Raw genomic sequence first — 21,460 nt, 5'->3', positions numbered from 1 at the left:
CTCACAGGTGTCGGGGGTTCAGTCTCACAGGCAGTGGTTCCAGTCTCACAGCTGCAGTGGGTCCAGTCTCACAGGGGTCAGAGCTCCAGTCTCACAGGTGTCAGGGGTCCGGTCTCACAGGTGTCGGGGGTGCGGTCTCACAGGTGTCAGGGGTCTGGTCTCACAGGTGTCGGGGGTCCAGTCTCACAGGTGTCGGGGGTTCAGTCTCACAGGCAGTGGTTCCAGTCTCACAGCTGCAGTGGGTCCAGTCTCACAGGTGCCATGGGTCCAGTCTCACAGGTGTCGGGGGTCCAGTCCCACAGGCGGTATTTCAATTCTCACAGCTTTCAGAGGTCCATTCTCACAAGTGCCATGTTTACAGTCTCACAGGAGTCAGGGGTCCAGTCTCACAGGTGTCAGGGGTCCAGTCTCACAGTGGTCGGGGCCGAGTCTCACAATTGGCGTTGGTCCAGTCTCACAGGTGTCAGGGGTCCAGTCTCACAGGTTTCAGGGGTCCAGTCTCACAGGTGTCGGGGGTCCACTCTCTCAGGTGTTCGGGGTGCAGTCTCACACGTGCAGTCGGTCCAGTCTCACAGTTGTCAGGGCTCCAGTCTCACAGGTATCGGGGGTCCACTCTCACAGGTGCAGTGGGTCCAGTCTCACAGGAGTCGGGGATCCAGTCTCACAGTGGTCGGTGGTCCAGTCTCACAGGTGTTGGGGGTCCAGCCTCACAGATGTCGGGGGTCCAGTCTCACAGATGTCAGTGGTCCAGTCTCACAGGCGGTGTGTCCATTCTCACAGGTGTCGGGGGTCCATTCTCTCAAGTGCTGTGTGTCCAGTCTCACAGGTGTCGGGGGTCCAGTCTCACAGGTGTCAGGAGTCCAGTCTCACAGGTGTCAGGGGTCCAGTCTCACAGGTGTCGGGTGTCCTGTCTCAGAGGTATCTGGGTTCCAGTCTCTCATGTGCAGTAGGTCCAGTCTCACAGGTGCAGTGGGTCCAGTCTCACAGGTGTCGGAGCTCCAGTCCCACAGGTGTCGGGGGTCCGGTCTCACAGGTGTCGGGGGGTTCGGTCTCACAGGTGTCGGGGGTCCAGTCTCACAGGTGTCGGGGGTCCAGTCTCACAGGCAGTGGTTCCAGTCTCACAGCTGCAGTGGGTCCAGTCTCACAGGTGCCATGGGTCCAGTCTCACAGGTGTCGGGGGTCGAGTCCCACAGGCGATATTTCAATTCTCACAGCTGTCGGAGCTCCATTCTCACAAGTGCCATGTTAACAGTCTCACAGGTGTCAGGGGTCCAGTCTCACAGGTGTCAGGGGTCCAGTCTCACAGTGATCGGGGCCGAGTCTCACAGGTGCTGTTGGTCCAGTCTCACAGGTGTCAGGGGTCCAGTCTCACAGGTTTCGGGGGTCCAGTCTCACAGGTGTCGGGGGTCCAGTCTCACAGGTGTCAGGGGTCCAGTCTCACAGGTGTCGGGTGTCCTCTCTGAGGTGTCTGGGTTCTAGTCTCTCATGTGCAGTAGGTCCTGTCTCACAGGTGCAGTGGGTCCAGTCTTACAGGTGTTGGAGGTCCAGTCTCACAGTTAACGGGGTCCAGTCTCACAGGTGTCGTGGGTGCAGTCTCACAGGAGCAGTTGGTCCAGTCTCACAGGGGCATTCGGTTCAGTCTCACAAGTGTCGTGAGTCCAGTCTCACACGTGTCAGGGGTCCAGTCTCACAGGCGGTGGGTCCAATCTCACAGATGAAGTGTGTGCCGTCCCCCAGGTGCCGTTGATCCAGTCTCACAGGTGTCAGGGGTCCACTCTCACAGGTGTCAGGGGTCCAGTCTCACAGGTGTCGGGTGTCCTGTCTCAGAGGTATCTGGGTTCCAGTCTCTCATGTGCAGTAGGTCCAGTCTCACAGGTGCAGTGGGTCCAGTCTCACAGGTGTCGGAGCTCCAGTCCCACAGGTGTCGGGGGTCCGGTCTCACAGGTGTCGGGGGGTTCGGTCTCACAGGTGTCGGGGGTCCAGTCTCACAGGTGTCGGGGGTCCAGTCTCACAGGCAGTGGTTCCAGTCTCGCAGCTGCAGTGGGTCCAGTCTCACAGGTGCCGTGGGTCCAGTCTCACAGGTGTCGGGGGTCGAGTCCCACAGGCGATATTTCAATTCTCACAGCTGTCGGAGCTCCATTCTCACAAGTGCCATGTTAACAGTCTCACAGGTGTCAGGGGTCCAGTCTCACAGGTGTCAGGGGTCCAGTCTCACAGGTGTCAGTGGTCCAGTCTCAGAGGTGTCAGGGGTCCAGTCTCACAGGTGTCAGGGGTCCACTCTCTCAGGTGTTCGGGGTGCAGTATCACATGTGCAGTCGGTCCAGTCTCACAGTTGTCGGGACTCCAGTCTCACAGGTATCGGGAGTCCACTCTCACAGCTACAGTGGGTCCAGTCGCACAGTAGTCGGGGATCCAGTCTCACAGTGGTCGGTGGTCCAGTCTCACAGGTATCGCAGGTCCAGTCTCACAGATGTCGGGGGTCCAGTCTCACAGATGTCAGGGGTCCAGTCTCACAGGTGGTGTGTCCATTCTCACAGGTGTCGGGGGTCCATTCTCACAAGTGCTGTGTGTCCAGTCTCACAGGTGTCAGGGGTCCAGACTCTCAGGTGTCAGGGGTCCAGTCTCACAGGTGCAGTGGGTCCAGTCTCACAGGTGTTGGGGGTCCAGTCTCACAGGTGTCAGGGGTCCAGTCTCACAGGTGTCAGGGGTCCAGTCTCACAGGTGTCGGGTGTCCTGTCTCACAGGTGTCTGGGTTCCAGTCTCTCATGTGCAGTAGGTCCAGTCTCACAGGTGCAGTGGGTCCAGTCTTACAGGTGTTGTAGGTCCAGTCTCACAGGTATCGGGGTCCAGTCTCACTGGTGTCGTGGGTGCAGTCTCACAGGTGCAGTTGGTCCTGTCTCACAGGGGCATTCAGTTCAGTCTCACAGGTGTCGTGGTTCGAGTCTCACCGGTGCAGTTGGTCCAGTCTCACAGGTGTCAGGGGACAGTCTCACTGGTACATGCGTCCAGTCTCACAGGTGTCAAGGGTCCAGTCTCACAGGTGCAGTGCGTCCAGTCTCTCAGATGCTGTTGATCCAGTCTCACAGGTGTGAGGTGTCCACTCTCATAGGTCTCGGGGGTGGAGTCTACAGTTGCAGTTGATCCAGTCTCTCAGGTGTCAGGGGTCAAGTCTCACAATTGTCGGGGGTCCAATCTCACAGGTTTCGGGGGTCCAGTCTCACAGGTGTCGGGGGTCCAGTCTCACAGGTGTTGGGGGTCAAGTCTCACAGGTGTCTGTGTTCCACTCTCAAATGTGTCGGGGGTCCAGTCTCACAGGTTCAGTCGGTGAGGTCTCAAAGGTGCAGTGGGGCCAGTCTCACAGGTGTAGTGGCTCAACTTTCACAGGTGTTGGGTGTCCAGTCTCACCGGTTTCTGGGGCATAGTCTCACAGGTTTCGGGGTCCAGTCTCACAGGTGTCAGGTATCCAATCTCACTGTTGCAGTGGGTCCAGACTCACAGGTGTCATGGGCCCACTCTCACAGGTGTCTGGTGTCCAATCTCACAGGCAGTGTGTCCAGTCTCACAGGTGTCAGGAATCCAGTCTCACAGTGGTCGGGGGTCGAGTCTCACCAGTGCAGTTGGTCCAGTATCACAGGTGTCAGGGGACTGTCTCACAGGTACGTGCGTCCAGTCTCACAGGTGTCAGGGGAGAGTCTCACTGGTACGTGCGCCCAGTCTCACAGGTGTCTGGCTTCCAGTCTCACAGGTGTCGGGGTTCCAGTCTCACAGGTGTCGGGGTTCGAGTCTCACAGGTGTCGGGGTTCCAGTCTCACAGGTGTCGGGTGTCCAGTCTCTCAGGTGTCGGGGGTCCAGTCTCACAGGTTCAGTCGGTACAGTCTCACAGGTGTCGGAGCTCCAGTCTCACAGGTGTTGGGGGTCCAGTCTCACAGGTGTTGGGGGTCCGGTCTCACAGGTGTCAGGGGTCCAGTCTCACAGGCGATGGTTCCAGTCTCACAGCTGCAGTGGGTCCAGTCTCACAGGTGCCATTTGTCCAGTCTCACAGGTGTCAGGGGTCCAGTCTCACAAATGTCGGGGATCGAGTCTCACAGGTGCAATTGATGCAGTCTCACAGGTGTCGGGGATCGAGTCTCACAAGTGTCGGGGGTCCAGTCTCACAGGTGTAGTGTGTCCATGCTCACAGGTGTCGAGGGTCCAGTCTCAAAGGTGTCGGTGGTCCAGTTTCACAGATGACAGAGTTCCAGTCTCACAGGTGCAGTGGGTCCAGTCTCACAGATGTTGGGGGTTCAGTCTCACAGGTGTCGTGGGTCCAGTCTCACAAGTGTCAGTGGTACAGTCTCACATGCGCTGGGTCCAGCCTCACAGATGTTTGGGGTCAAGTCTCGCAGCTGTCGGGGTTCCAGTCTCACAGGTGTCGGGGTTCCAGTCTCAGAGCTTTCGGGGTTCCATTCTCACAGTTGTCGGGGGACCAGTCTCTCAGGTGTCGGGGGTCCAGTCTCACAGGCGCAGTCGGTCCATTCTCACAGTTGTCACGGCTCCAGTCTCACAGTTTTCGTGGGTCCAGTCTCACAGGTGTTGGGGGTCCAGTCTCACAGAAGTCAGGGATCGAGTCTCACAGTGGTCGGGGGTTCAGCCTCACAGGTGTCGGGGGTCCAGTTGCACAGGTGCAGTGGGCCCAGTCTCACAGGTGTCGGGGGTCCAGTCTCACAGGTGTTGGGGGTCCAGTCTCTCAGGTGTCGTGGGTCCAATCTCCCAGCTGCAGTTGGTCCAGTCTCACAGGTTTGAGGGGTCCAGTCTCACAGGTGCCGGGGGTCCAGTCTCACAGGTGTCGAGGGTCCAGTCTCACAGGTGTCAGGAGTCCAGTCTCTCAGCGGCCGGGGTCCAGTCTCACAGGTTCATCCAGTACAGTCTCACAGGTGTCGGAGCTCCAGTCTCACACGTGTTGCGGGTCCAGTCTCACATGTGTCGGGGGATCGGTCTCACAGGTTTCAGGGGTCCAGTCTCACAGGCGGCGGTTCCAGTCTCACAGCTGCAGTGGGTCCAGTCTCACAGGTGCCGTTGGTCCAGTCTCACAGGTATCAGGGGTCCAGTCTCACAGGTATCGGGGGTCCAATCTCACAGGTGTTGGATGTCGACTCTCACCGGCGCTGTGGGTCCAGTCTCACAGGTGCCAGGTGTCCAGACTCACAGGTGTCGGGTGTCCTGTCTCACAGGTGTCTGGGTTCCAGTCTCTCATGTGCAGTAGGTCCAGTCTTACAGGTTCAGTGGGTCCGGCCTTGCAGGTGCTGGAGGTCCAGTCTCACAGGTAACGGGGTCCAGTCTCACAGGTGTCGTGGGTGCAGTCTCACAGGTGCAGTTGGTCCAGTCTCACAGGGGCATTCGGGGGTTCGGCCTCACAGGTTTCAGGGGTCCAGTCTCACAGGCGGTGGTTTCAGTCTCACAGCTTCAGTGGGTCCAGTCTCACAGGTGCCGTGGGTCCAGTCTCACAGGTGTCAGGGGTCCAGTCTCACAGGTGTCAGGGGTCCAGTCTCACAGGTGTCAGGGGTCCAGCCTCACAGGAGGTTTGTCAATTCTCACAGCTGTCGGAGGTCCATTTTCACAAGTGCCATGTTTCCAGTCTCACATGTGTCAGGGGTCCAGTCTCACAGGTGTCAGGGGTCCAGTCTCACAGGTGTCAGGGGTCCAGTCTCACAGGTGTCAGGGGTCCAGTCTCACAGGAGGTTTGTCAATTCTCACAGCTGTCGGAGGTCCATGTTCACAAGTACCATGTTTCCAGTCTCACATGTGTCAGGGGTCCAGTCTCACAGGTGTCAGGGGTCCAGTCTCACAGGTGTCAGGGGTCCAGTCTCACAGGTGTCAGGGGTCCAGTCTCACAGTGATCGGGGCCGAGTCTCACAGGTGCTGTTGGTCCAGTCTCACAGGTGTCAGGGGTCCAGTCTCACAGGTTTCGGGGGTCCAGTCTCACAGGTGTCGGGGGTCCAGTCTCACAGGTGTCAGGGGTCCAGTCTCACAGGTGTCGGGTGTCCTCTCTGAGGTGTCTGGGTTCTAGTCTCTCATGTGCAGTAGGTCCTGTCTCACAGGTGCAGTGGGTCCAGTCTTACAGGTGTTGGAGGTCCAGTCTCACAGTTAACGGGGTCCAGTCTCACAGGTGTCATGGGTGCAGTCTCACAGGAGCAGTTGGTCCAGTCTCACAGGGGCATTCGGTTCAGTCTCACAAGTGTCGTGAGTCCAGTCTCACAGGTGTCAGGGGTCCAGTCTCACAGGCGGTGGGTCCAATCTCACAGATGCAGTGTGTGCCGTCTCCCAGGTGCCGTTGATCCAGTCTCACAGGTGTCAGGGGTCCACTCTCACAGGTGTCGGGGGTGGACTCTACAGTTGCAGTTGATCCAGTCTCTCCGGTGTCAGGGGTTGAGTCTCACAATTGTCAGGGGTCCAGTCTCACAGGTTTCGGTGGCCCAGTCTCAAAGGTGTCGGGTGTCCAGTCTCAAGTGTTGGTTGCCCAGTCTCACAGGTTTCGGGGGTCCAGTCTCACAGGTATCGGGGGTCCAGTCTCACAGGTGTCTGGGTTCCACTCTCACAGGTGTCTGGGTTCCACTCTCACAGGTGTTGGGATCCAGTCTCACAGGTGCAGTCGGTGAGGTCTCAAAGGTGCAGTGGGGCCAGTCTCACAGGTGTGATGGTTCAACTCTCACAGGAGTCGTGTGTCCAGTCTCACAGGTGTCAGGGGCCCAGTCTCATAGGTGTCGGGAGTTCAGTCTTACAGGTGTCGGGGGTCCAGTCTCACAGGTGCAGCGGGTCCAGTCTCACAGGTGTCGGGGTCCAGTCTCAGAGGTGTCAGGCATCCAGTCACACTGGTGCAGTGGGTCCAGTCTCACAGCTGTCGGGGCTTCAGTCTCAAAGGTGTCCTGGGCCCACTCTTACAGGTGTCAGGGATCCAGTCTCACAGGCGGTGGGTCCAATCTCACAGGAGCAGTGTGTCCCGTCTCCCAGGTGCCGTTGATCCAGTCGCACAGGTGTCAGGAGTCCACTCTCACAGGTGTCGCGGGTAGAGTCTACAGTTGCAGTTGATCCAGTCTCTCAGGTGTCAGGGGTCGAGTCTCACAATTGTCGGGGGTCCAGTCTCACAGGTTTCGGTGGTCCAGTCTCAAAGGTGTCGGGGGTCCAGTCTCACAGGTGTTGGTTGTCCAGTCTCACAGGTTTCGGGGGTCCAGTCTCACAGGTGTCATGGGCCCACTCTCACAGGTGTCAGGTGTCCAATCTCACAGGCAGTGGGTCGAGTCTCACAGGTATCAGGGATCCAGACTCACCGGTGTACTGGGTCTAGTCTCACAGGTGTCAGGAGTCCAGTCTCACAGGTGTCGGGGGTCCAGTCTAACAGGTTTCAGGGTTCCAGTCTCACAGTGGTCGGGGGCCAAGTCTCACCGGTGCAGTTGGTCCAGGCTCACAGGTGTCAGGGGACAGTCTCACAGGTACGTGTGTCCAGTCTCACAGCTGTCTGGCTTCCATTCTCACAGGTGTTGGGGTGCTAGTCTCTGATGTCGGAGTCCAGTCTCACAGGTGTCAGGGTTCCAGTCTGACAGGTGTCGGGCGTCCGGTCTCTCAGGTGTCGGGGGTCCAGTCTCACAGGTTCAGTCAGTACAGTCTCACAGGTGTCGGAGCTCCAGTCTCACAGGTGTTGGGGGTCCGGTCTCACAGGTGTCGGGGGTTCGGTGTCACAGGCGGTGGTTCCAGTCTCACAGCTGCAGTGGGTCCAGTCTCACAGGTGCCGTGGGTCCAGTCTCACAGGTGTCAGGGGTCCAGTCTCACAGGTATCGGGGGTCCAATCTCACAGGTGTTGGAGGTCCACTCTCACCGGTGCTGTGTGTCCAGTGTCACAGGAGTCGGGGATCCAGTCTCACAGTGGTCGGGGGCCCAGTCTCTCAGGTGTCGGGGGTCCAGTCTCACAGGTTTCGGGGGTCCTGTCTCACAGGTATGAGGGGTCAAGTCCGAGAGGCGGTGTGTCAATTCTCACAGCTGTCGGAGGTCTATTCTCACAAGTGCCATGTTTCCAGTCTCACAAGTGTCAGGGGTCCAGTCCCACACGTGTCAGGTGTCCAGTCTCACAGGTGCAGTGGGTCCAATTCCACAGGTGTCATGTGTCCAGTCTCACAGGTACAGTGGTCCAGTCTCACAAGTGCAGTGGGTCCTGTCTCACAAGTGCAGTGGGTCCTGTCTCACAGGCGTCGGGGTTCCAGTCTCACAGTTGTCGGATGTCCAGTCTCACAGGTGTCGGTGGTCCTATCTCTCATGTGCACTGGGTCCAGTCTCACAGGTGTCATGGATCCTGTCCCACAGGTGCAATGGGTCCAGACGCACAGGTGTCAGGGGTCCAGTACCACAGGTGTCGGGTGTCCATTCTCACAGGAGCAGTGATCCAGTCTCTCAGGTTTCGGGATCCAGTCTCACAGGTGCAGTGGGTCCAGTCTCACAGTTGTCGGGGCTCCAGTCTCACAGGTTTCGGGGCTCCAGTCTCACAGGTGTTGGGGGTCCACTCTCACAGGTGCAGTGCGTCCAGTCTCACAGGAGTCGATGATCCAGTCTCACAGTGGTCAGGGGTCCAGTCTCACAGGTGTCGGGGGTTCAGTCTCACAGATGTCGGGGGTCCAGTCTCAAAGGTGTCAGGGGTTCAGTCTCACAGGCGGTGTGTCCATTCTCACAGGTGTCGGGGGTCCATTCTCACAAGTGCTGTGTGTCCAGTCTCACAGGTGTCAGGGGTCCAATCTCTCAGGTGTTGGCGGTCCAGTCTCACAGGTGTCAGGGGTTCAGTCTCACTAGTGACGTGGGTCCAGTCTCACAGGTGCAGTGGGTCCAGTCTCACAGGTGTCGGGGGTCCAGTCTCACAGGTTTCGGAGTTCCAGTCTCACAGGTGTCAGGGGTCCAGTCTCACATGTGTTGGGTGTCCAGTCTCACAGGTGTCGTGGGTGCATTCTAAGAGGTGCAGTTGGTCCAGTCTCACAGGGGCATTTGGGGGTTCGTTCTCACAGGTTTCAGGGGTCCAGTCTCACAGGCGGTGGTTCCAGTCTCACAGCTGCAGCGGGTCCAGTCTCACAGGTGCCGTGGGTCCAGTCTCACAGGTGTCAGGGGTCCAGTCTCACAGGTGACAGGGATCCAGTCTCACAGGTGTCAGGGGTCCTGTCTCACAGGTGTCAGCGGTCCAGTCTCACAGTCGTCGGGGCCGAGTCTCACAGGTGCAGTTGGTCCAGTCTCACAGGTGTCAGGGGTCCAGTCTCACAGGAGGTGTGTCAATTCTCACAGATGTCGGAGGTCCATTCTCACAAGTGCCATGTTTCCAGTCTCACAGGTGTCAGGGGTCCAGACTCACAGGTGTCAGGGGTCCAGTCTCACAGTGGTCGGGGCCGAGTCTCACAGGTGTCAGGGGTCCAGTCTCACTAGTGCCGTGGGTCCAGTCTCACAAGGTTTTGGGGGTCCAGTCTCACGGGTGTCGGGGGTCCAGTCTCACAGGTTTCGGAGGTCCAGTCTCACAAGCGTCAGGGGTCCAGTCTCACAGGTGTCGGTTATCCTCTCTCATGGGTGTCTGGGTTCCAGTCTCTCATGTGCAGTAGGTCCAGTCTCACAGGTGTCGTGGGTGCAGTCTCACAGGTGCAGTTGGTCCAGTCTCACAGGGGCATTCGGTTCAGTCTCACAGGTGTCGTAGGTCCAGTCTCACAAGTGTCAGCGGTCCAGTCTCACAGGCGGTGGGCCCAGCCTCACAGGTGCAGTGTGTACCGTCTCCCAGGTGCCGTTGATCCAGTCTCACAGGTTTCAGGAGTCCACTCTAACAGGTGTCGGGGGTAGAGTCTACAGTTGCAGTTGATCCAGTCTCTCAGGTGTCAGGGGTCCAGTCTCACAATTGTCGGGGGTCCAGTCTCACAGTTTTCGGTGGTCCAGTCTCACAGGTGTCGGGGGACCAGTCTCACAAGTCTTGGTTGTCCAGTTTCACAGGTTTCGGGGGTCCAGTCTCACAGGTGTCGGGGGTCAAGTCTCACAGGTGTCTGGGTTCCACTCTCACAGGTGTCTGGGTTCCAATCTCACAGGTGTCGGGGGTCCAGTCTCACAGGTGCAGTCGGTGAGGTCTCAAAGGTGCAGTGGGGCCAGTCTCAGAGGTGTAGTGGGTCAACACTCACAGGTGTCGAGTATCCAGTCTCACAGGTGTCAGGGGCCCAGTCTCATAGGTGTCGGTGGTTCAGTCTAACAGGTGTCGGGGGTCCAGTCTCACAGGTGCAGTGGGTCCAGTCTCACAGCTGTCGGGGTCCAGTCTCACAGATGTCAGGCATCCAGTCTCACTGGTGCAGTGGGTCCAGTCTCACAGTTGTCGGGCTTTCAGTCTCACAGGTGTCATGGGCCCACTCTCACAGGTGTCAGGTGTCCAATCTCACAGGCAGTGGGTCCAGTCTCACAGGTGTCAGGGGTCCAGCCTCACAGGTGTACTGGGTCCAGTCTCACAGGTGTCAGAAGTCCAGTCTCACAGGTGTCGGGGGTCCAGTTTCACAGTGGTCGGGGGTCCAGTCTCTGATGTCGGGGTCCAGTCTCACAGGTGTCAGGGTTCCAGTCTGACAGGTGTCGTGGGTCCAGTCTCTCAGGTGTCGGGGGTCCAGTCTCACAGGAACAGTGGTCCAGTCACAAAGGTGTCGGGATCCAGTCTCACAGGTGCAGTTGGTCCAGTCTCACAGGTGTCAGGGGTCCAGTTTCACAGGTTTTGGGGGTCCAGTCTCACAGGTGTCGGGGGTCCAGGCTCTCAGGTGTCGTGGGAGCAGTCTCACAGATGTCAGGGGTCCAATCTCACAGGCGGTGGGTCCAGTCTCACAGGTACATTGGGTCCAGTCTCACAGTGGTCAGGGCCAAGTATCACAGGTACAGTTGGTCCAGTCTCACAGGTGTCAGGAGTCCAGACTCACAGGAGTCGGGGGTCCAGTCTCACAGGTGTCAGGGTTCCAGTCTCACAGTGGTCGGGGGTCGATCTCACCGGTGCAGTTGGTCCAGTCTCACAGGTGTCAGGGGACAGTCTCACAGATACGTGCGTCCAGTCTCACAGGTGTCTGGCTTCCAGTCTCACAGGAGTCGGGGTTCCAGTCTCTGATGTCGGGGTCCAGTCTCACAGGTGTCAGGGTTCCAGTATCACAGGTGTCGGGGGTCCAGTCTCACAGGTTTAGTCAGTACAGTCTCACAGGTGTCGGAGCTCCAGTCTCACAGGTGTTGAGGGTCCAGTCTCACAGATGTCGGGGTTTCGGTCTCACAGGTTTCAGGGGGCCAGTCTCACAGGCGGTTGCTCCAGTCTCCCAGCTGCAGTGGATCCAGTCTCACAGGTGCTGTGGGTCCAGTCTCACAGGTGTCAGCGGTCCAGTCTCACCGGTATCGGGGGTCCAATCTCACAGCTGTTGGAGGTCCACTCTCACCGGTGCTGTGGGTCCAGTCTCACAGGAGTCAGGGATCCAGACTCACAGTGGTCGGTGGTCCAGCTTCTCACGTGTCAGGGGTCCAGTCTCACAGTTGTCGGGGGTCCAATCTCACAGGTGTTGGAGGTCCACTCTCACCGGTGCTGTGGGTCCAGTCTCACAGGAGTCAGGGATCCAGACTCACAGTGGTCGGGGGTCCAGTCTCTCAGGTGTCGGGGGTCCAGTCTCACAGGTGTCGGGGGTCCTGTCTCACAGGTATCAGGGGTCAAGTCCCACAGGCGGTGTGTCAATTCTCACAGCTGTCGGAGGTCCATTCTCACAAGTGCCATGTTTCCAGTCTCACAGGTGTCAGGGGTCCAGTCTCACAGGTGTCAGGGGTCCAGTCTCACAGATGTCAGGGTTGCAGTCTCAGTGGTTGGGGCCGAGTCTCACAGGTGCAGTTGGTCCAGTCTCATAGGTGTCAGGGGTCCAGTCTCACAGGTTTTGTGGGTCCAGTCTCACAGGTGTCGGGGGTCCAGTCTCGAAGGTGTCGGGGGTGCAGTCTCACAGGTGCAGTGGATCCAGTCTCACAGTTGTCGGGGCTCCAGTCTCACAGGTATCGGGGGTCCAGTCTCACAGGTGTTGGGGGTCCAGTCTCACAGTGGTCAGGGGTCCAGTCTCACAGGTGTCGGTGGTCCAGTCTCACAGATGTCGGGGTTCCAGTCTCACAGGTGTCAGGGGTCCAGTCTCACAGGCAGTGTGTCCAGTCTGACAGGTGTCAGGGGTACAGTCTCACTAGTGACGTAGGTCCAGTCTCACAGGTGTCGGGGGTCCAGTCTCACTGGTGCATTCGGTCCAGTCTCTCACGTGTCAGGGTCCAGTCTCACAGGTGTCAGGGGCCCAGTCTCATAGGTGTCGGGAGTTCAGTCTTACAGGTGTCGGGCGTCCAGTCTCACAGGTGCAGCGGGTCCAGTCTCACAGGTGTCGGTGTCCAGTCTCACAGGTGTCAGGCATCCAGTCTCACTGGTGCAGTGGGTCCAGTCTCACAGTTGTCGGGGTTTCAGTCTCAAAGGTGTCATGGGCCCACTCTTACAGGTGTCAGGGATCCAGTCTCACAGGCGGTGGGTCCAATCTCACAGGAGCAGTGTGTCCCGTCTCCCAGGTGCCATTGATCCAGTCGCACAGGTGTCAGGAGTCCACTCTCACAGGTGTCGCGGGTAGAGTCTACAGTTGCAGTTGATCCAGTCTCTCAGGTGTCAGGGGTCGAGTCTCACAATTGTCGGGGGTCCAGTCTCACAGGTTTCGGTGGTCCAGTCTCAAAGGTGTCGGGGGTCCAGTCTCACAGGTGTTGGTTGTCCAGTCTCACAGGTTTCGGGGGTCCAGTCTCACAGGTGTCATGGGCCCACTCTCACAGGTGTCAGGTGTCCAATCTCACAGGCAGTGGGTCGAGTCTCACAGGTGTCAGGGATCCAGACTCACCGGTGTACTGGGTCTAGTCTCACAGGTGTCAGGAGTCCAGTCTCACAGGTGTCAGGGTTCCAGTCTAACAGGTTTCAGGGTTCCAGTCTCACAGTGGTCGGGGGCCGAGTCTCACCGGTGCAGTTGGTCCAGGCTCAGAGGTGTCAGGGGACAGACTCACAGGTACGTGCGTCCAGTCTCACAGCTGTCTGGCTTCCATTCTCACAGGTGTTGGGGTGCCAGTCTCTGATGTCAGAGTCCAGCCTCACAGGTGTCAGGGTTCGAGTCTGACAGGTGTCGGGGGTCCGGTCTCTCAGGTGTCGGGGGTCCAGTCTCACAGGTTCAGTCAGTACAGTCTCACAGGTGTCGGAGCTCCAGTCTCACAGGTGTTGGGGGTCCGGTCTCACAGGTGTCGGGGGTTTGGTGTCACAGGCGGTGGTTCCAGTCTCACAGCTGCAGTGGGTCCAGTCTCACAGGTGCCGTGGGTCCAGTCTCACAGGTGTCAGGGGTCCAGTCTCACAGGTATCGGGGGTCCAATCTCACAGGTGTTGGAGGTCCACTCTCACCGGTGCTGTGGGTCCAGTCTCACAGGAGTCAGGGATCCAGACTCACAGTGGTCGGGGGTCCAGTCTCTCAGGTGTCGGGGGTCCAGTCTCACAGGTGTCGGGGGTCCTGTCTCACAGGTATCAGGGTTCAAGTCCCACAGGCGGTGTGTCAATTCTCACAGCTGTCGGAGGTCCATTCTCACAAGTGTCATGTTTCCAGTCTCACAGGTTTCAGGGGTCCAGTCTCACAGGTGTCAGGGGTTCAGTCTCACAGATGTCAGGGTTGCAGTCTCAGTGGTTGGGGCCGAGTCTCACAGGTGCAGTTGGTCCAGTCTCATAGGTGTCAGGGGTCCAGTCTCACAGGTTTCGTGGGTCCAGTCTCACAGGTGTCGGGGGTCCAGTCTCGAAGGTGTCGGGGGTGCAGTCTCACAGGTGCAGTGGATCCAGTCTCACAGTTGTCGGGGCTCCAGTCTCACAGGTATCGGGGGTCCAGTCTCACAGGTGTTGGGGGTCCAGTCTCACAGTGGTCAGGGGTCCAGTCTCACAGTGGTCGGGTGTCGAGTCTATCCGGTGCAGTTGGTCCAGTCTCACAGGTGTCAGGGGACAGTCTCACAGTTACGTGCATCCAGTCTCACAGGTGCCTGGTTTCCAGTCTCACAGGTGTCGGGGTTCCAGTCTCTGATGTCGGGGTCCAGTCTCACAGGTGTCGGGGGTCCAGTCTCACAGGTTCAGTCAGTACTGTCTCACAGGTGTCGGAGCCCCAGTCTCACAGGTCATAGAGTCATAGAGTCATAGAGTTATACAGCACGAATAGAGGCCCTTCGGCCCATCGTGTCTGCGCCGGCCATCACGCCCTGTCTAACCTAATCCCATATTCCAGCATTTGGTCTGTAGCCTTGTATGCTATGGCATTTCAAGTGCTCATCCAAATGCGTCTTGAATGTTGTGAGGGTTCCAGCCTCCACGACCCTTCCGGGCAGTGAGTTCCAGACTCCAACCACTCTCTGGGTGAAAAAGTTCTTTCGCAAATCCCCTCTAAACCTCCCGCCCTTTACCTTGAATCTGTGGTCAGGGGTCCAGTCTCACAGGTGTCGGGGGTTCAGTCTCACAGGTTTCAGGGGTCCAGTCTCACAGGCGATGGCTCCAGTCTCACAGCTGCAGTGGGTCCAGTCTCACAGATGCCGTGGGTCCAGTCTCACAGGTGTCAGGGGTCCAGTCTCACAGGTATCGGGGGTCCAATCTCACAGGTGTTGGAGGTCCACTCTCACCATTGCTGTGGGTCCAGTCTCACAGGAGTCAGGGATACAGACTCACAGTGGTCGGGGGTCCAGTCTCTCAGGTGTCGGGGGTCCAGTCTCACAGGTGTCGGGGGTCCTGTCTCACAGGTATCAGGGGTCAAGTCCCACAGGCGGTGTGTCAATTCTCACAGCTGTCGGAGGTCCATTCTCACAAGTGCCATGTTTCCAGTCTCACAGGTTTCAGGGGTCCAGTCTCACAGGTGTCAGGGGTCCAGTCTCACAGATGTCAGGGTTCCAGTCTCAGTGGTTGGGGCCGAGTCTCACAGGTGCAGTTGGTCCAGTCCCACAGGTGTCAGGGGTCCAGTCTCACAGGTTTCGTGGGTCCAGTCTCACAGGTGTCGGTGGTCCAGTCTCTAAGGTGTCGGGGGTGCAGTCTCACAGGTGCAGTGGATCCAGTCTCACAGTTGTCGGGGCTCCAGTCTCACAGGTATCGGGGGTCCAGTCTCACAGGTGTTGGGGGTCCAGTCTCACAGTGGTCAGGGGTCCAGTCTCACAGGTGTCGGTGGTCCAGTCTCACAGATGTCGGGGTTCCAGTCTCACAGGTGTCAGGGGTCCAGTCTCACAGGCAGTGTGTCCAGTCTGACAGGTGTCAGGGGTACAGTCTCACTAGTGACGTAGGTCCAGTCTCACAGGTGTCGTGGGTCCTGTCTCACAGGTGCTGTTGGTCCAGTCTCTCAGGTGCTTTGGTTCAGTCTCACAGGTGTCGAGGGTCCAGTCTCACTGGTGCATTCGGTCCAGTCTCTCACGTGTCAGGGTCCATTCTCACAGGTGTCGGGGGTCCAGTCTCACAGGCGGTGGGTCCAGTCTCACAGGTACATTGGGTCCAATCTCACAGGTGTCAGGGCTCCAGTCTCACAGGTGTCAGGGGTCCAGTCTCACAGGTGCCAGGGGTCCAGTCTCACAGTGGTCGGGACCGAATATCACAGGTACAGTTGGTCCAGTCTCACAGGTGTCAGGGTTCCAGTCTCACAGTGGTCGGGGGTCGAGTCTCACCGGTGCAGTTGGTCCAGTCTCACAGGTGTCAGGGTTCCAGTCTCACAGTGGTCGGGGGTCGAGTCTCACCGGTGCAGTTGGTCCAGTCTCACAGGTGTCAGTCGGCCGTCTCACAGGTACGTGCGTCCAGTCTCACAGGTGTCTGGCTTCCAGTCTCACAGGTGTCGGGGTTCCAGTCTCTGATGTCGGGGTCCAGTCTCACAGGTGTCGGGGGTCCAGTCTCACAGGTTCAGTCAGTACAGTCTCACAGGTGTCGGAGCCCCAGTCTCACAGGTCATAGAGTCATAGAGTCATAGAGTTATACAGCACGGATAGAGGCCCTTCAGCCCATCATGTCCGCGCTGGCCATCACGCCCTGTCTAATCTAATCCCATATTCCAGCATTTGGTCCGTAGCCTGGTATGCTATGGCATTTCAAGTGCTCATCCAAATGCGTCTTGAATGCTGTGAGGGTTCCAGCCTCCACAACCCTTCCGGGCAGTGATTTCCAGACTCCAACCACTCTCTGGGTGTAAAAGTTCTTTCTCAAATCCCCTCTAAACCTCCCGCCCTTTACCTTGAATCTGTGGTCAGGGGTCCAGTCTCACAGGTGTCGGGGGTTCAGTCTCACAGGTTTCAGGGGTCCAGTCTCACAGGCGATGGCTCCAGTCTCACAGCTGCAGTGGGTCCAGTCTCACAGGTGCCGTGGGTCCAGTCTCACAGGTGTCAGGGGTCCAGTCTCACAGGTATCGGGGGTCCAATCTCACAGGTGTTGGAGGTCCACTCTCACCATTGCTGTGGGTCCAGTCTCACAGGAGTCAGGGATCCAGACTCACAGTGGTCGGGGGTCCAGTCTCTCAGGTGTCGGGGGTCCAGTCTCACAGGTGTCGGGGCTCCTGTCTCACAGGTATCAGGGGTCAAGTCCCACAGGCGGTGTGTCAATTCTCACAGCTGTCGGAGGTCCATTCTCACAAGTGCCAAGTTTCCAGTCTCACAAGTGTCAGGGGTTCTGTCTCACAGGTGTCAGGGATCCAGTCTCACAGGTGTCAGGGGTCCAGTCTCACAGATGTCGTGGGTCCTGTCTCACAGGTGCTGTTGGTCCAGTCTCTCAGGTGCCTTGGTTCAGTCTCACAGGTGTTGGGGGTCCAGTCTCACAGGTGCATTCGGTCCAGTCTCTCACGTGTCGGGGTCCAGTCTCACAGGTGTCATGGGTCCATTCCCACAGGTGTCGGGGGTCCAGTCTCACAGGTGTCAGATGTCTAGTCTCACAGGTGTCGGAGTTACTGTCTCATAGATGTCGGGCATCCAGTCACACAGGTGTCGGGGGTCCAGTCTCACAGGTGCAGTGGGTCCAGTCTCACAGGTCTCGGTGGTCCAGTCTCTCAGGTGTCGGGGGTGCAGTCTCACAGGTGCAGTCGGTGCAGTCTCACAGTTGTAGGGGCTCCAGTCTCACAGGTATCGGGGGTCCAGTCTCACAGATGCCGGGCGTCCAGTCTCACAGGTGTCAGGGCTCCAGTCTCACAGGTGTCAGGGGTCCAGTCTCACTAGTGACGTGGGTCCAGTCTCAAAGGTGCAGTGGGTCCATTCTCACAGGTGTCGGGGGTCCAGTCTCACAGGTGTCAGTGGTCCAGTCTCACAGGTGTCAGGGGTCCAGTCTCACAGCTGTCAGGGGTCCAGTCTCACAGGTGTCGGGTGTCCTTCCTCACAGGTGTCTGTGTTCCAGTCTCTCATGAGCAGATGTCAGGGGTCCACTCTCACAGGGGTCGGGGGTGGAGTCTACAGTTGCAGTTGATCCAGTCTCTCAGGTGTCAGGGGTCGAATCTCACAATTGTCGGGGGTACAGTCTCACAGGTTTCGGTGGTCCAGTCTCAAAGGTGTCGGGTGTCCAGTTTCACAAGTTTTGGTTGTCCAGTCTCTCAGGTTTCGGGGGTCCAGTCTCACACGTGTCGGGGGTCATGTCTCACAGGTGTCTGGGTTCCAATCTCACAGGTGTCGGGGGTCCAGTCTCACAAGGGCAGTCGGTGAGAACTCAAAGCTGCAGTGGGGCCAGTCTCACAGGTGTAGTGGGTCAACACTCTCAGGTGTCGGGTGTCCAGTCTAACAGGTGTCAGGGGCCCAGTCTCATAGGTGTCGGGGGTTCAGTCTTACAGGTGTCGGAGGCCCAGTCTCACAGGTGCAGTGGGTCCAGTCTCACAGGGCTCAGAGCTCCAGTCTCACAGGTGTCAGGGGTCCGGTCTCACAGGTGTCGGGGGTGCGGTCTCACAGGTGTCAGGGGTCTGGTCTCACAGGTGTCAGGGGTCCAGTCTCATAGGTGTCGGGGGTTCAGTCTCACAGGCAGTGGTTCCAGTCTCACAGCTGCAGTGGGTCCAGTCTCACAGGTGCCATGGGTCCAGTGTCACAGGTGTCGGGGGTCCAGTCCCACAGGCGGTATTTCAATTCTCACAGCTTTCAGAGGTCCATTCTCAAAAGTGCCATGTTTACAGTCTCACAGGAGTCAGGGGTCCAGTCTCACAGGTGTCAGGGGTCCAGTCTCACAGTGGTCGGGGCCGAGTCTCACAATTGGCATTGGTCCAGTCTCACAGGTGTCAGGGGTCCAGTCTCACAGGTTTCAGGGGTCCAGTCTCACAGGTGTCGGGGGTCCACTCTCTCAGGTGTTCGGGGTGCAGTCTCACACGTGCAGTCGGTCCAGTCTCACAGTTGTCGGGGCTCCAGTCTCACAGGTATCGGGGGTCCACTCTCACAGGTGCAGTGGGTCCAGTCTCACAGGAGTCGGGGATCCAGTCTCACAGTGGTCGGTGGTCCAGTCTCACAGGTGTTGGGGGTCCAGCCTCACAGATGTCGGGGGTCCAGTCTCACAGATGTCAGTGGTCCAGTCTCACAGGCGGTGTGTCCATTCTCACAGGTGTCGGGGGTCCATTCTCTCAAGTGCTGTGTGTCCAGTCTCACAGGTGTCGGGGGTCCAGTCTCACAGGTGTCAGGAGTCCAGTCTCACAGGTGTCAGGGGTCCAGTCTCACAGGTGTCGGGTGTCCTGCCTCAGAGGTATCTGGGTTCCAGTCTCTCATGTGCAGTAGGTCCAGTCTCACAGGTGCAGTGGGTCCAGTCTCACAGGTGTCGGAGCTCCAGTCCCACAGGTGTCGGGGGTCCGGTCTCACAGGTGTCGGGGGGTTCGGTCTCACAGGTGTCGGGGGTCCAGTCTCACAGGTGTCGGGGGTCCAGTCTCACAGGCAGTGGTTCCAGTCTCACAGCTGCAGTGGGTCCAGTCTCACAGGTGCCGTGGGTCCAGTCTCACAGGTGTCGGGGGTCGAGTCCCACAGGCGATATTTCAATTCTCACAGCTGTCGGAGCTCCATTCTCACAAGTGCCATGTTAACAGTCTCACAGGTGTCAGGGGTCCAGTCTCACAGGTGTCAGGGGTCCAGTCTCACAGGTGTCAGTGGTCCAGTCTCAGAGGTGTCAGGGGTCCAGTCTCACAGGTGTCAGGGGTCCACTCTCTCAGGTGTTCGGGGTGCAGTATCACATGTGCAGTCGGTCCAGTCTCACAGTTGTCGGGACTCCAGTCTCACAGGTATCGGGAGTCCACTCTCACAGCTACAGTGGGTCCAGTCGCACAGGAGTCGGGGATCCAGTCTCACAGTGGTCGGTGGTCCAGTCTCACAGGTATCGCAGGTCCAGTCTCACAGATGTCGGGGGTCCAGTCTCACAGATGTCAGGGGTCCAGTCTCACAGGTGGTGTGTCCATTCTCACAGGTGTCGGGTGTCCATTCTCACAAGTGTTGTGTGTCCAGTCTCACAGGTGTCAGGGGTCCAGACTCTCAGGTGTCAGGGGTCCAGTCTCATAGGTGCAGTGGGTCCAGTCTCACAGGTGTTGGGGGTCCAGTCTCACAGGTGTCAGGGGTCCAGTCTCACAGGTGTCAGGGGTCCAGTTTCACAGGTGTCGGGTGTCCTGTCTCACAGGTGTCTGGGTTCCAGTCTCTCATGTGCAGTAGGTCCAGTCTCACAGGTGCAGTGGGTCCAGTCTTACAGGTGTTGTAGGTCCAGTCTCACAGGTATCGGGGTCCAGTCTCACAGGTGTCGTGGGTGCAGTCTCACAGGTGCAGTTGGTCCTGTCTCACAGGGGCATTCAGTTCAGTCTCACAGGTGTCGTGGTTCGAGTCTCACCGGTGCAGTTGGTCCAGTCTCACAGGTGTAAGGGGACAGTCTCACTGGTACGTGCATCCAGTCTCACAGGTGTCAAGGGTCCAGTCTCACAGGTGCAGTGCGTCCAGTCTCTCAGATGCTGTTGATCCAGTCTCACAGGTGTGAGGGGTCCACTCTCATAGGTCTCGGGGGTGGAGTCTACAGTTGCAGTTGATCCAGTCTCTCAGGTGTCAGGGGTCAAGTCTCACAATTGTCGGGGGTCCAATCTCACAGGTTTCGGGGGTCCAGTCTCACAGGTGTCGGGGGTCCAGTCTCACAGGTGTTGGGGGTCAAGTCTCACAGGTGTCTGTGTTCCACTCTCAAATGTGTCGGGGGTCCAGTCTCACAGGTTCAGTCGGTGAGGTCTCAAAGGTGCAGTGGGGCCAGTCTCACCGGTGTAGTGGCTCAACTTTCACAGGTGTTGGGTGTCCAGTCTCACCGGTTTCAGGGGCATAGTCTCACAGGTTTCGGGGTCCAGTCTCACAGGTGTCAGGAATCCAATCTCACTGTTGCAGTGGGTCCAGTCTCACAGGTGTCATGGGCCCACTCTCACAGGTGTCAGGTGTCCAATCTCACAGGCAGTGGGTCCAGTCTCACAGGTGTCAGGAATCCAGTCTCACAGTGGTCGGGGGTCGAGTCTCACCAGTGCAGTTGGTCCAGTCTCACAGGTGTCAGGGGACAGTCTCACAGGTATGTGCGTCCAGTCTCACAGGTGTCAGGGGACAGTCTCACTGGTACGTGCGCCCAGTCTCACAGGTGTCTGGCTTCCAGTCTCACAGGTGTCGGGGTTCCAGTCTCACAGGTGTCGGGGTTCGAGTCTCACAGGTGTCGGGGTTCCAGTCTCACAGGTGTAGGGTGTCCAGTCTCTCAGGTGTCGGGGATCCAGTCTCACAGGTGTTGGGGGTCCAGTCTCACAGGTGTCGGGGGTCCGGTCTCACAGGTGTCAGGGGTCCAGTCTCACAGGCGGTGGTTCCAGTCTCACAGCTGCAGTGGGTCCAGTCTCACAGGTGCCGTTTGTCCAGTCTCACAGGTGTCAGGGGTCCAGTCTCACAAAGGTCGGGGGTCGAGTCTCACAGGTGCAATTGATGCAGTCTCACAGGTGTCGGGGATCGAGTCTCACAAGTGTCGGGGGTCCAGTCTCACAGGTGTAGTGTGTCCATGCTCACAGGTGTCGAGGGTCCAGTCTCAAAGGTGTCGGTGGTCCAGTTTCACAGATGACAGAGTTCCAGTCTCACAGGTGCAGTGGGTCCAGTCTCACAGATGTTGGGGGTTCAGTCTCACAGGTGTCGTGGGTCCAGTCTCACAAGTGTCAGTGGTACAGTCTCACATGCGCTGGGTCCAGCCTCACAGATGTTTGGGGTCAAGTCTCGCAGCTGTCGGGGTTCCAGTCTCACAGGTGTCGGGGTTCCAGTCTCAGAGCTTTCGGGGTTCCATTCTCACAGTTGTCGGGGGACCAGTCTCTCAGGTGCCGGGGGTCCAGTCTCACAGGTGCAGTCGGTCCATTCTCACAGTTGTCACGGCTCCAGTCTCACAGTTTTCGTGGGTCCAGTCTCACAGGTGTTGGGGGTCCAGTCTCACAGAAGTCAGGGATCGAGTCTCACA

The sequence above is a fragment of the Somniosus microcephalus genome, chromosome 13 (assembly GCF_052327205.1).
Source record: "Somniosus microcephalus isolate GS21.2 chromosome 13, FLI_Smic_1.0, whole genome shotgun sequence".
NCBI lineage: Eukaryota > Metazoa > Chordata > Chondrichthyes > Squaliformes > Somniosidae > Somniosus > Somniosus microcephalus.
Note: the sequence above shows the minus strand (reverse complement) of the source record.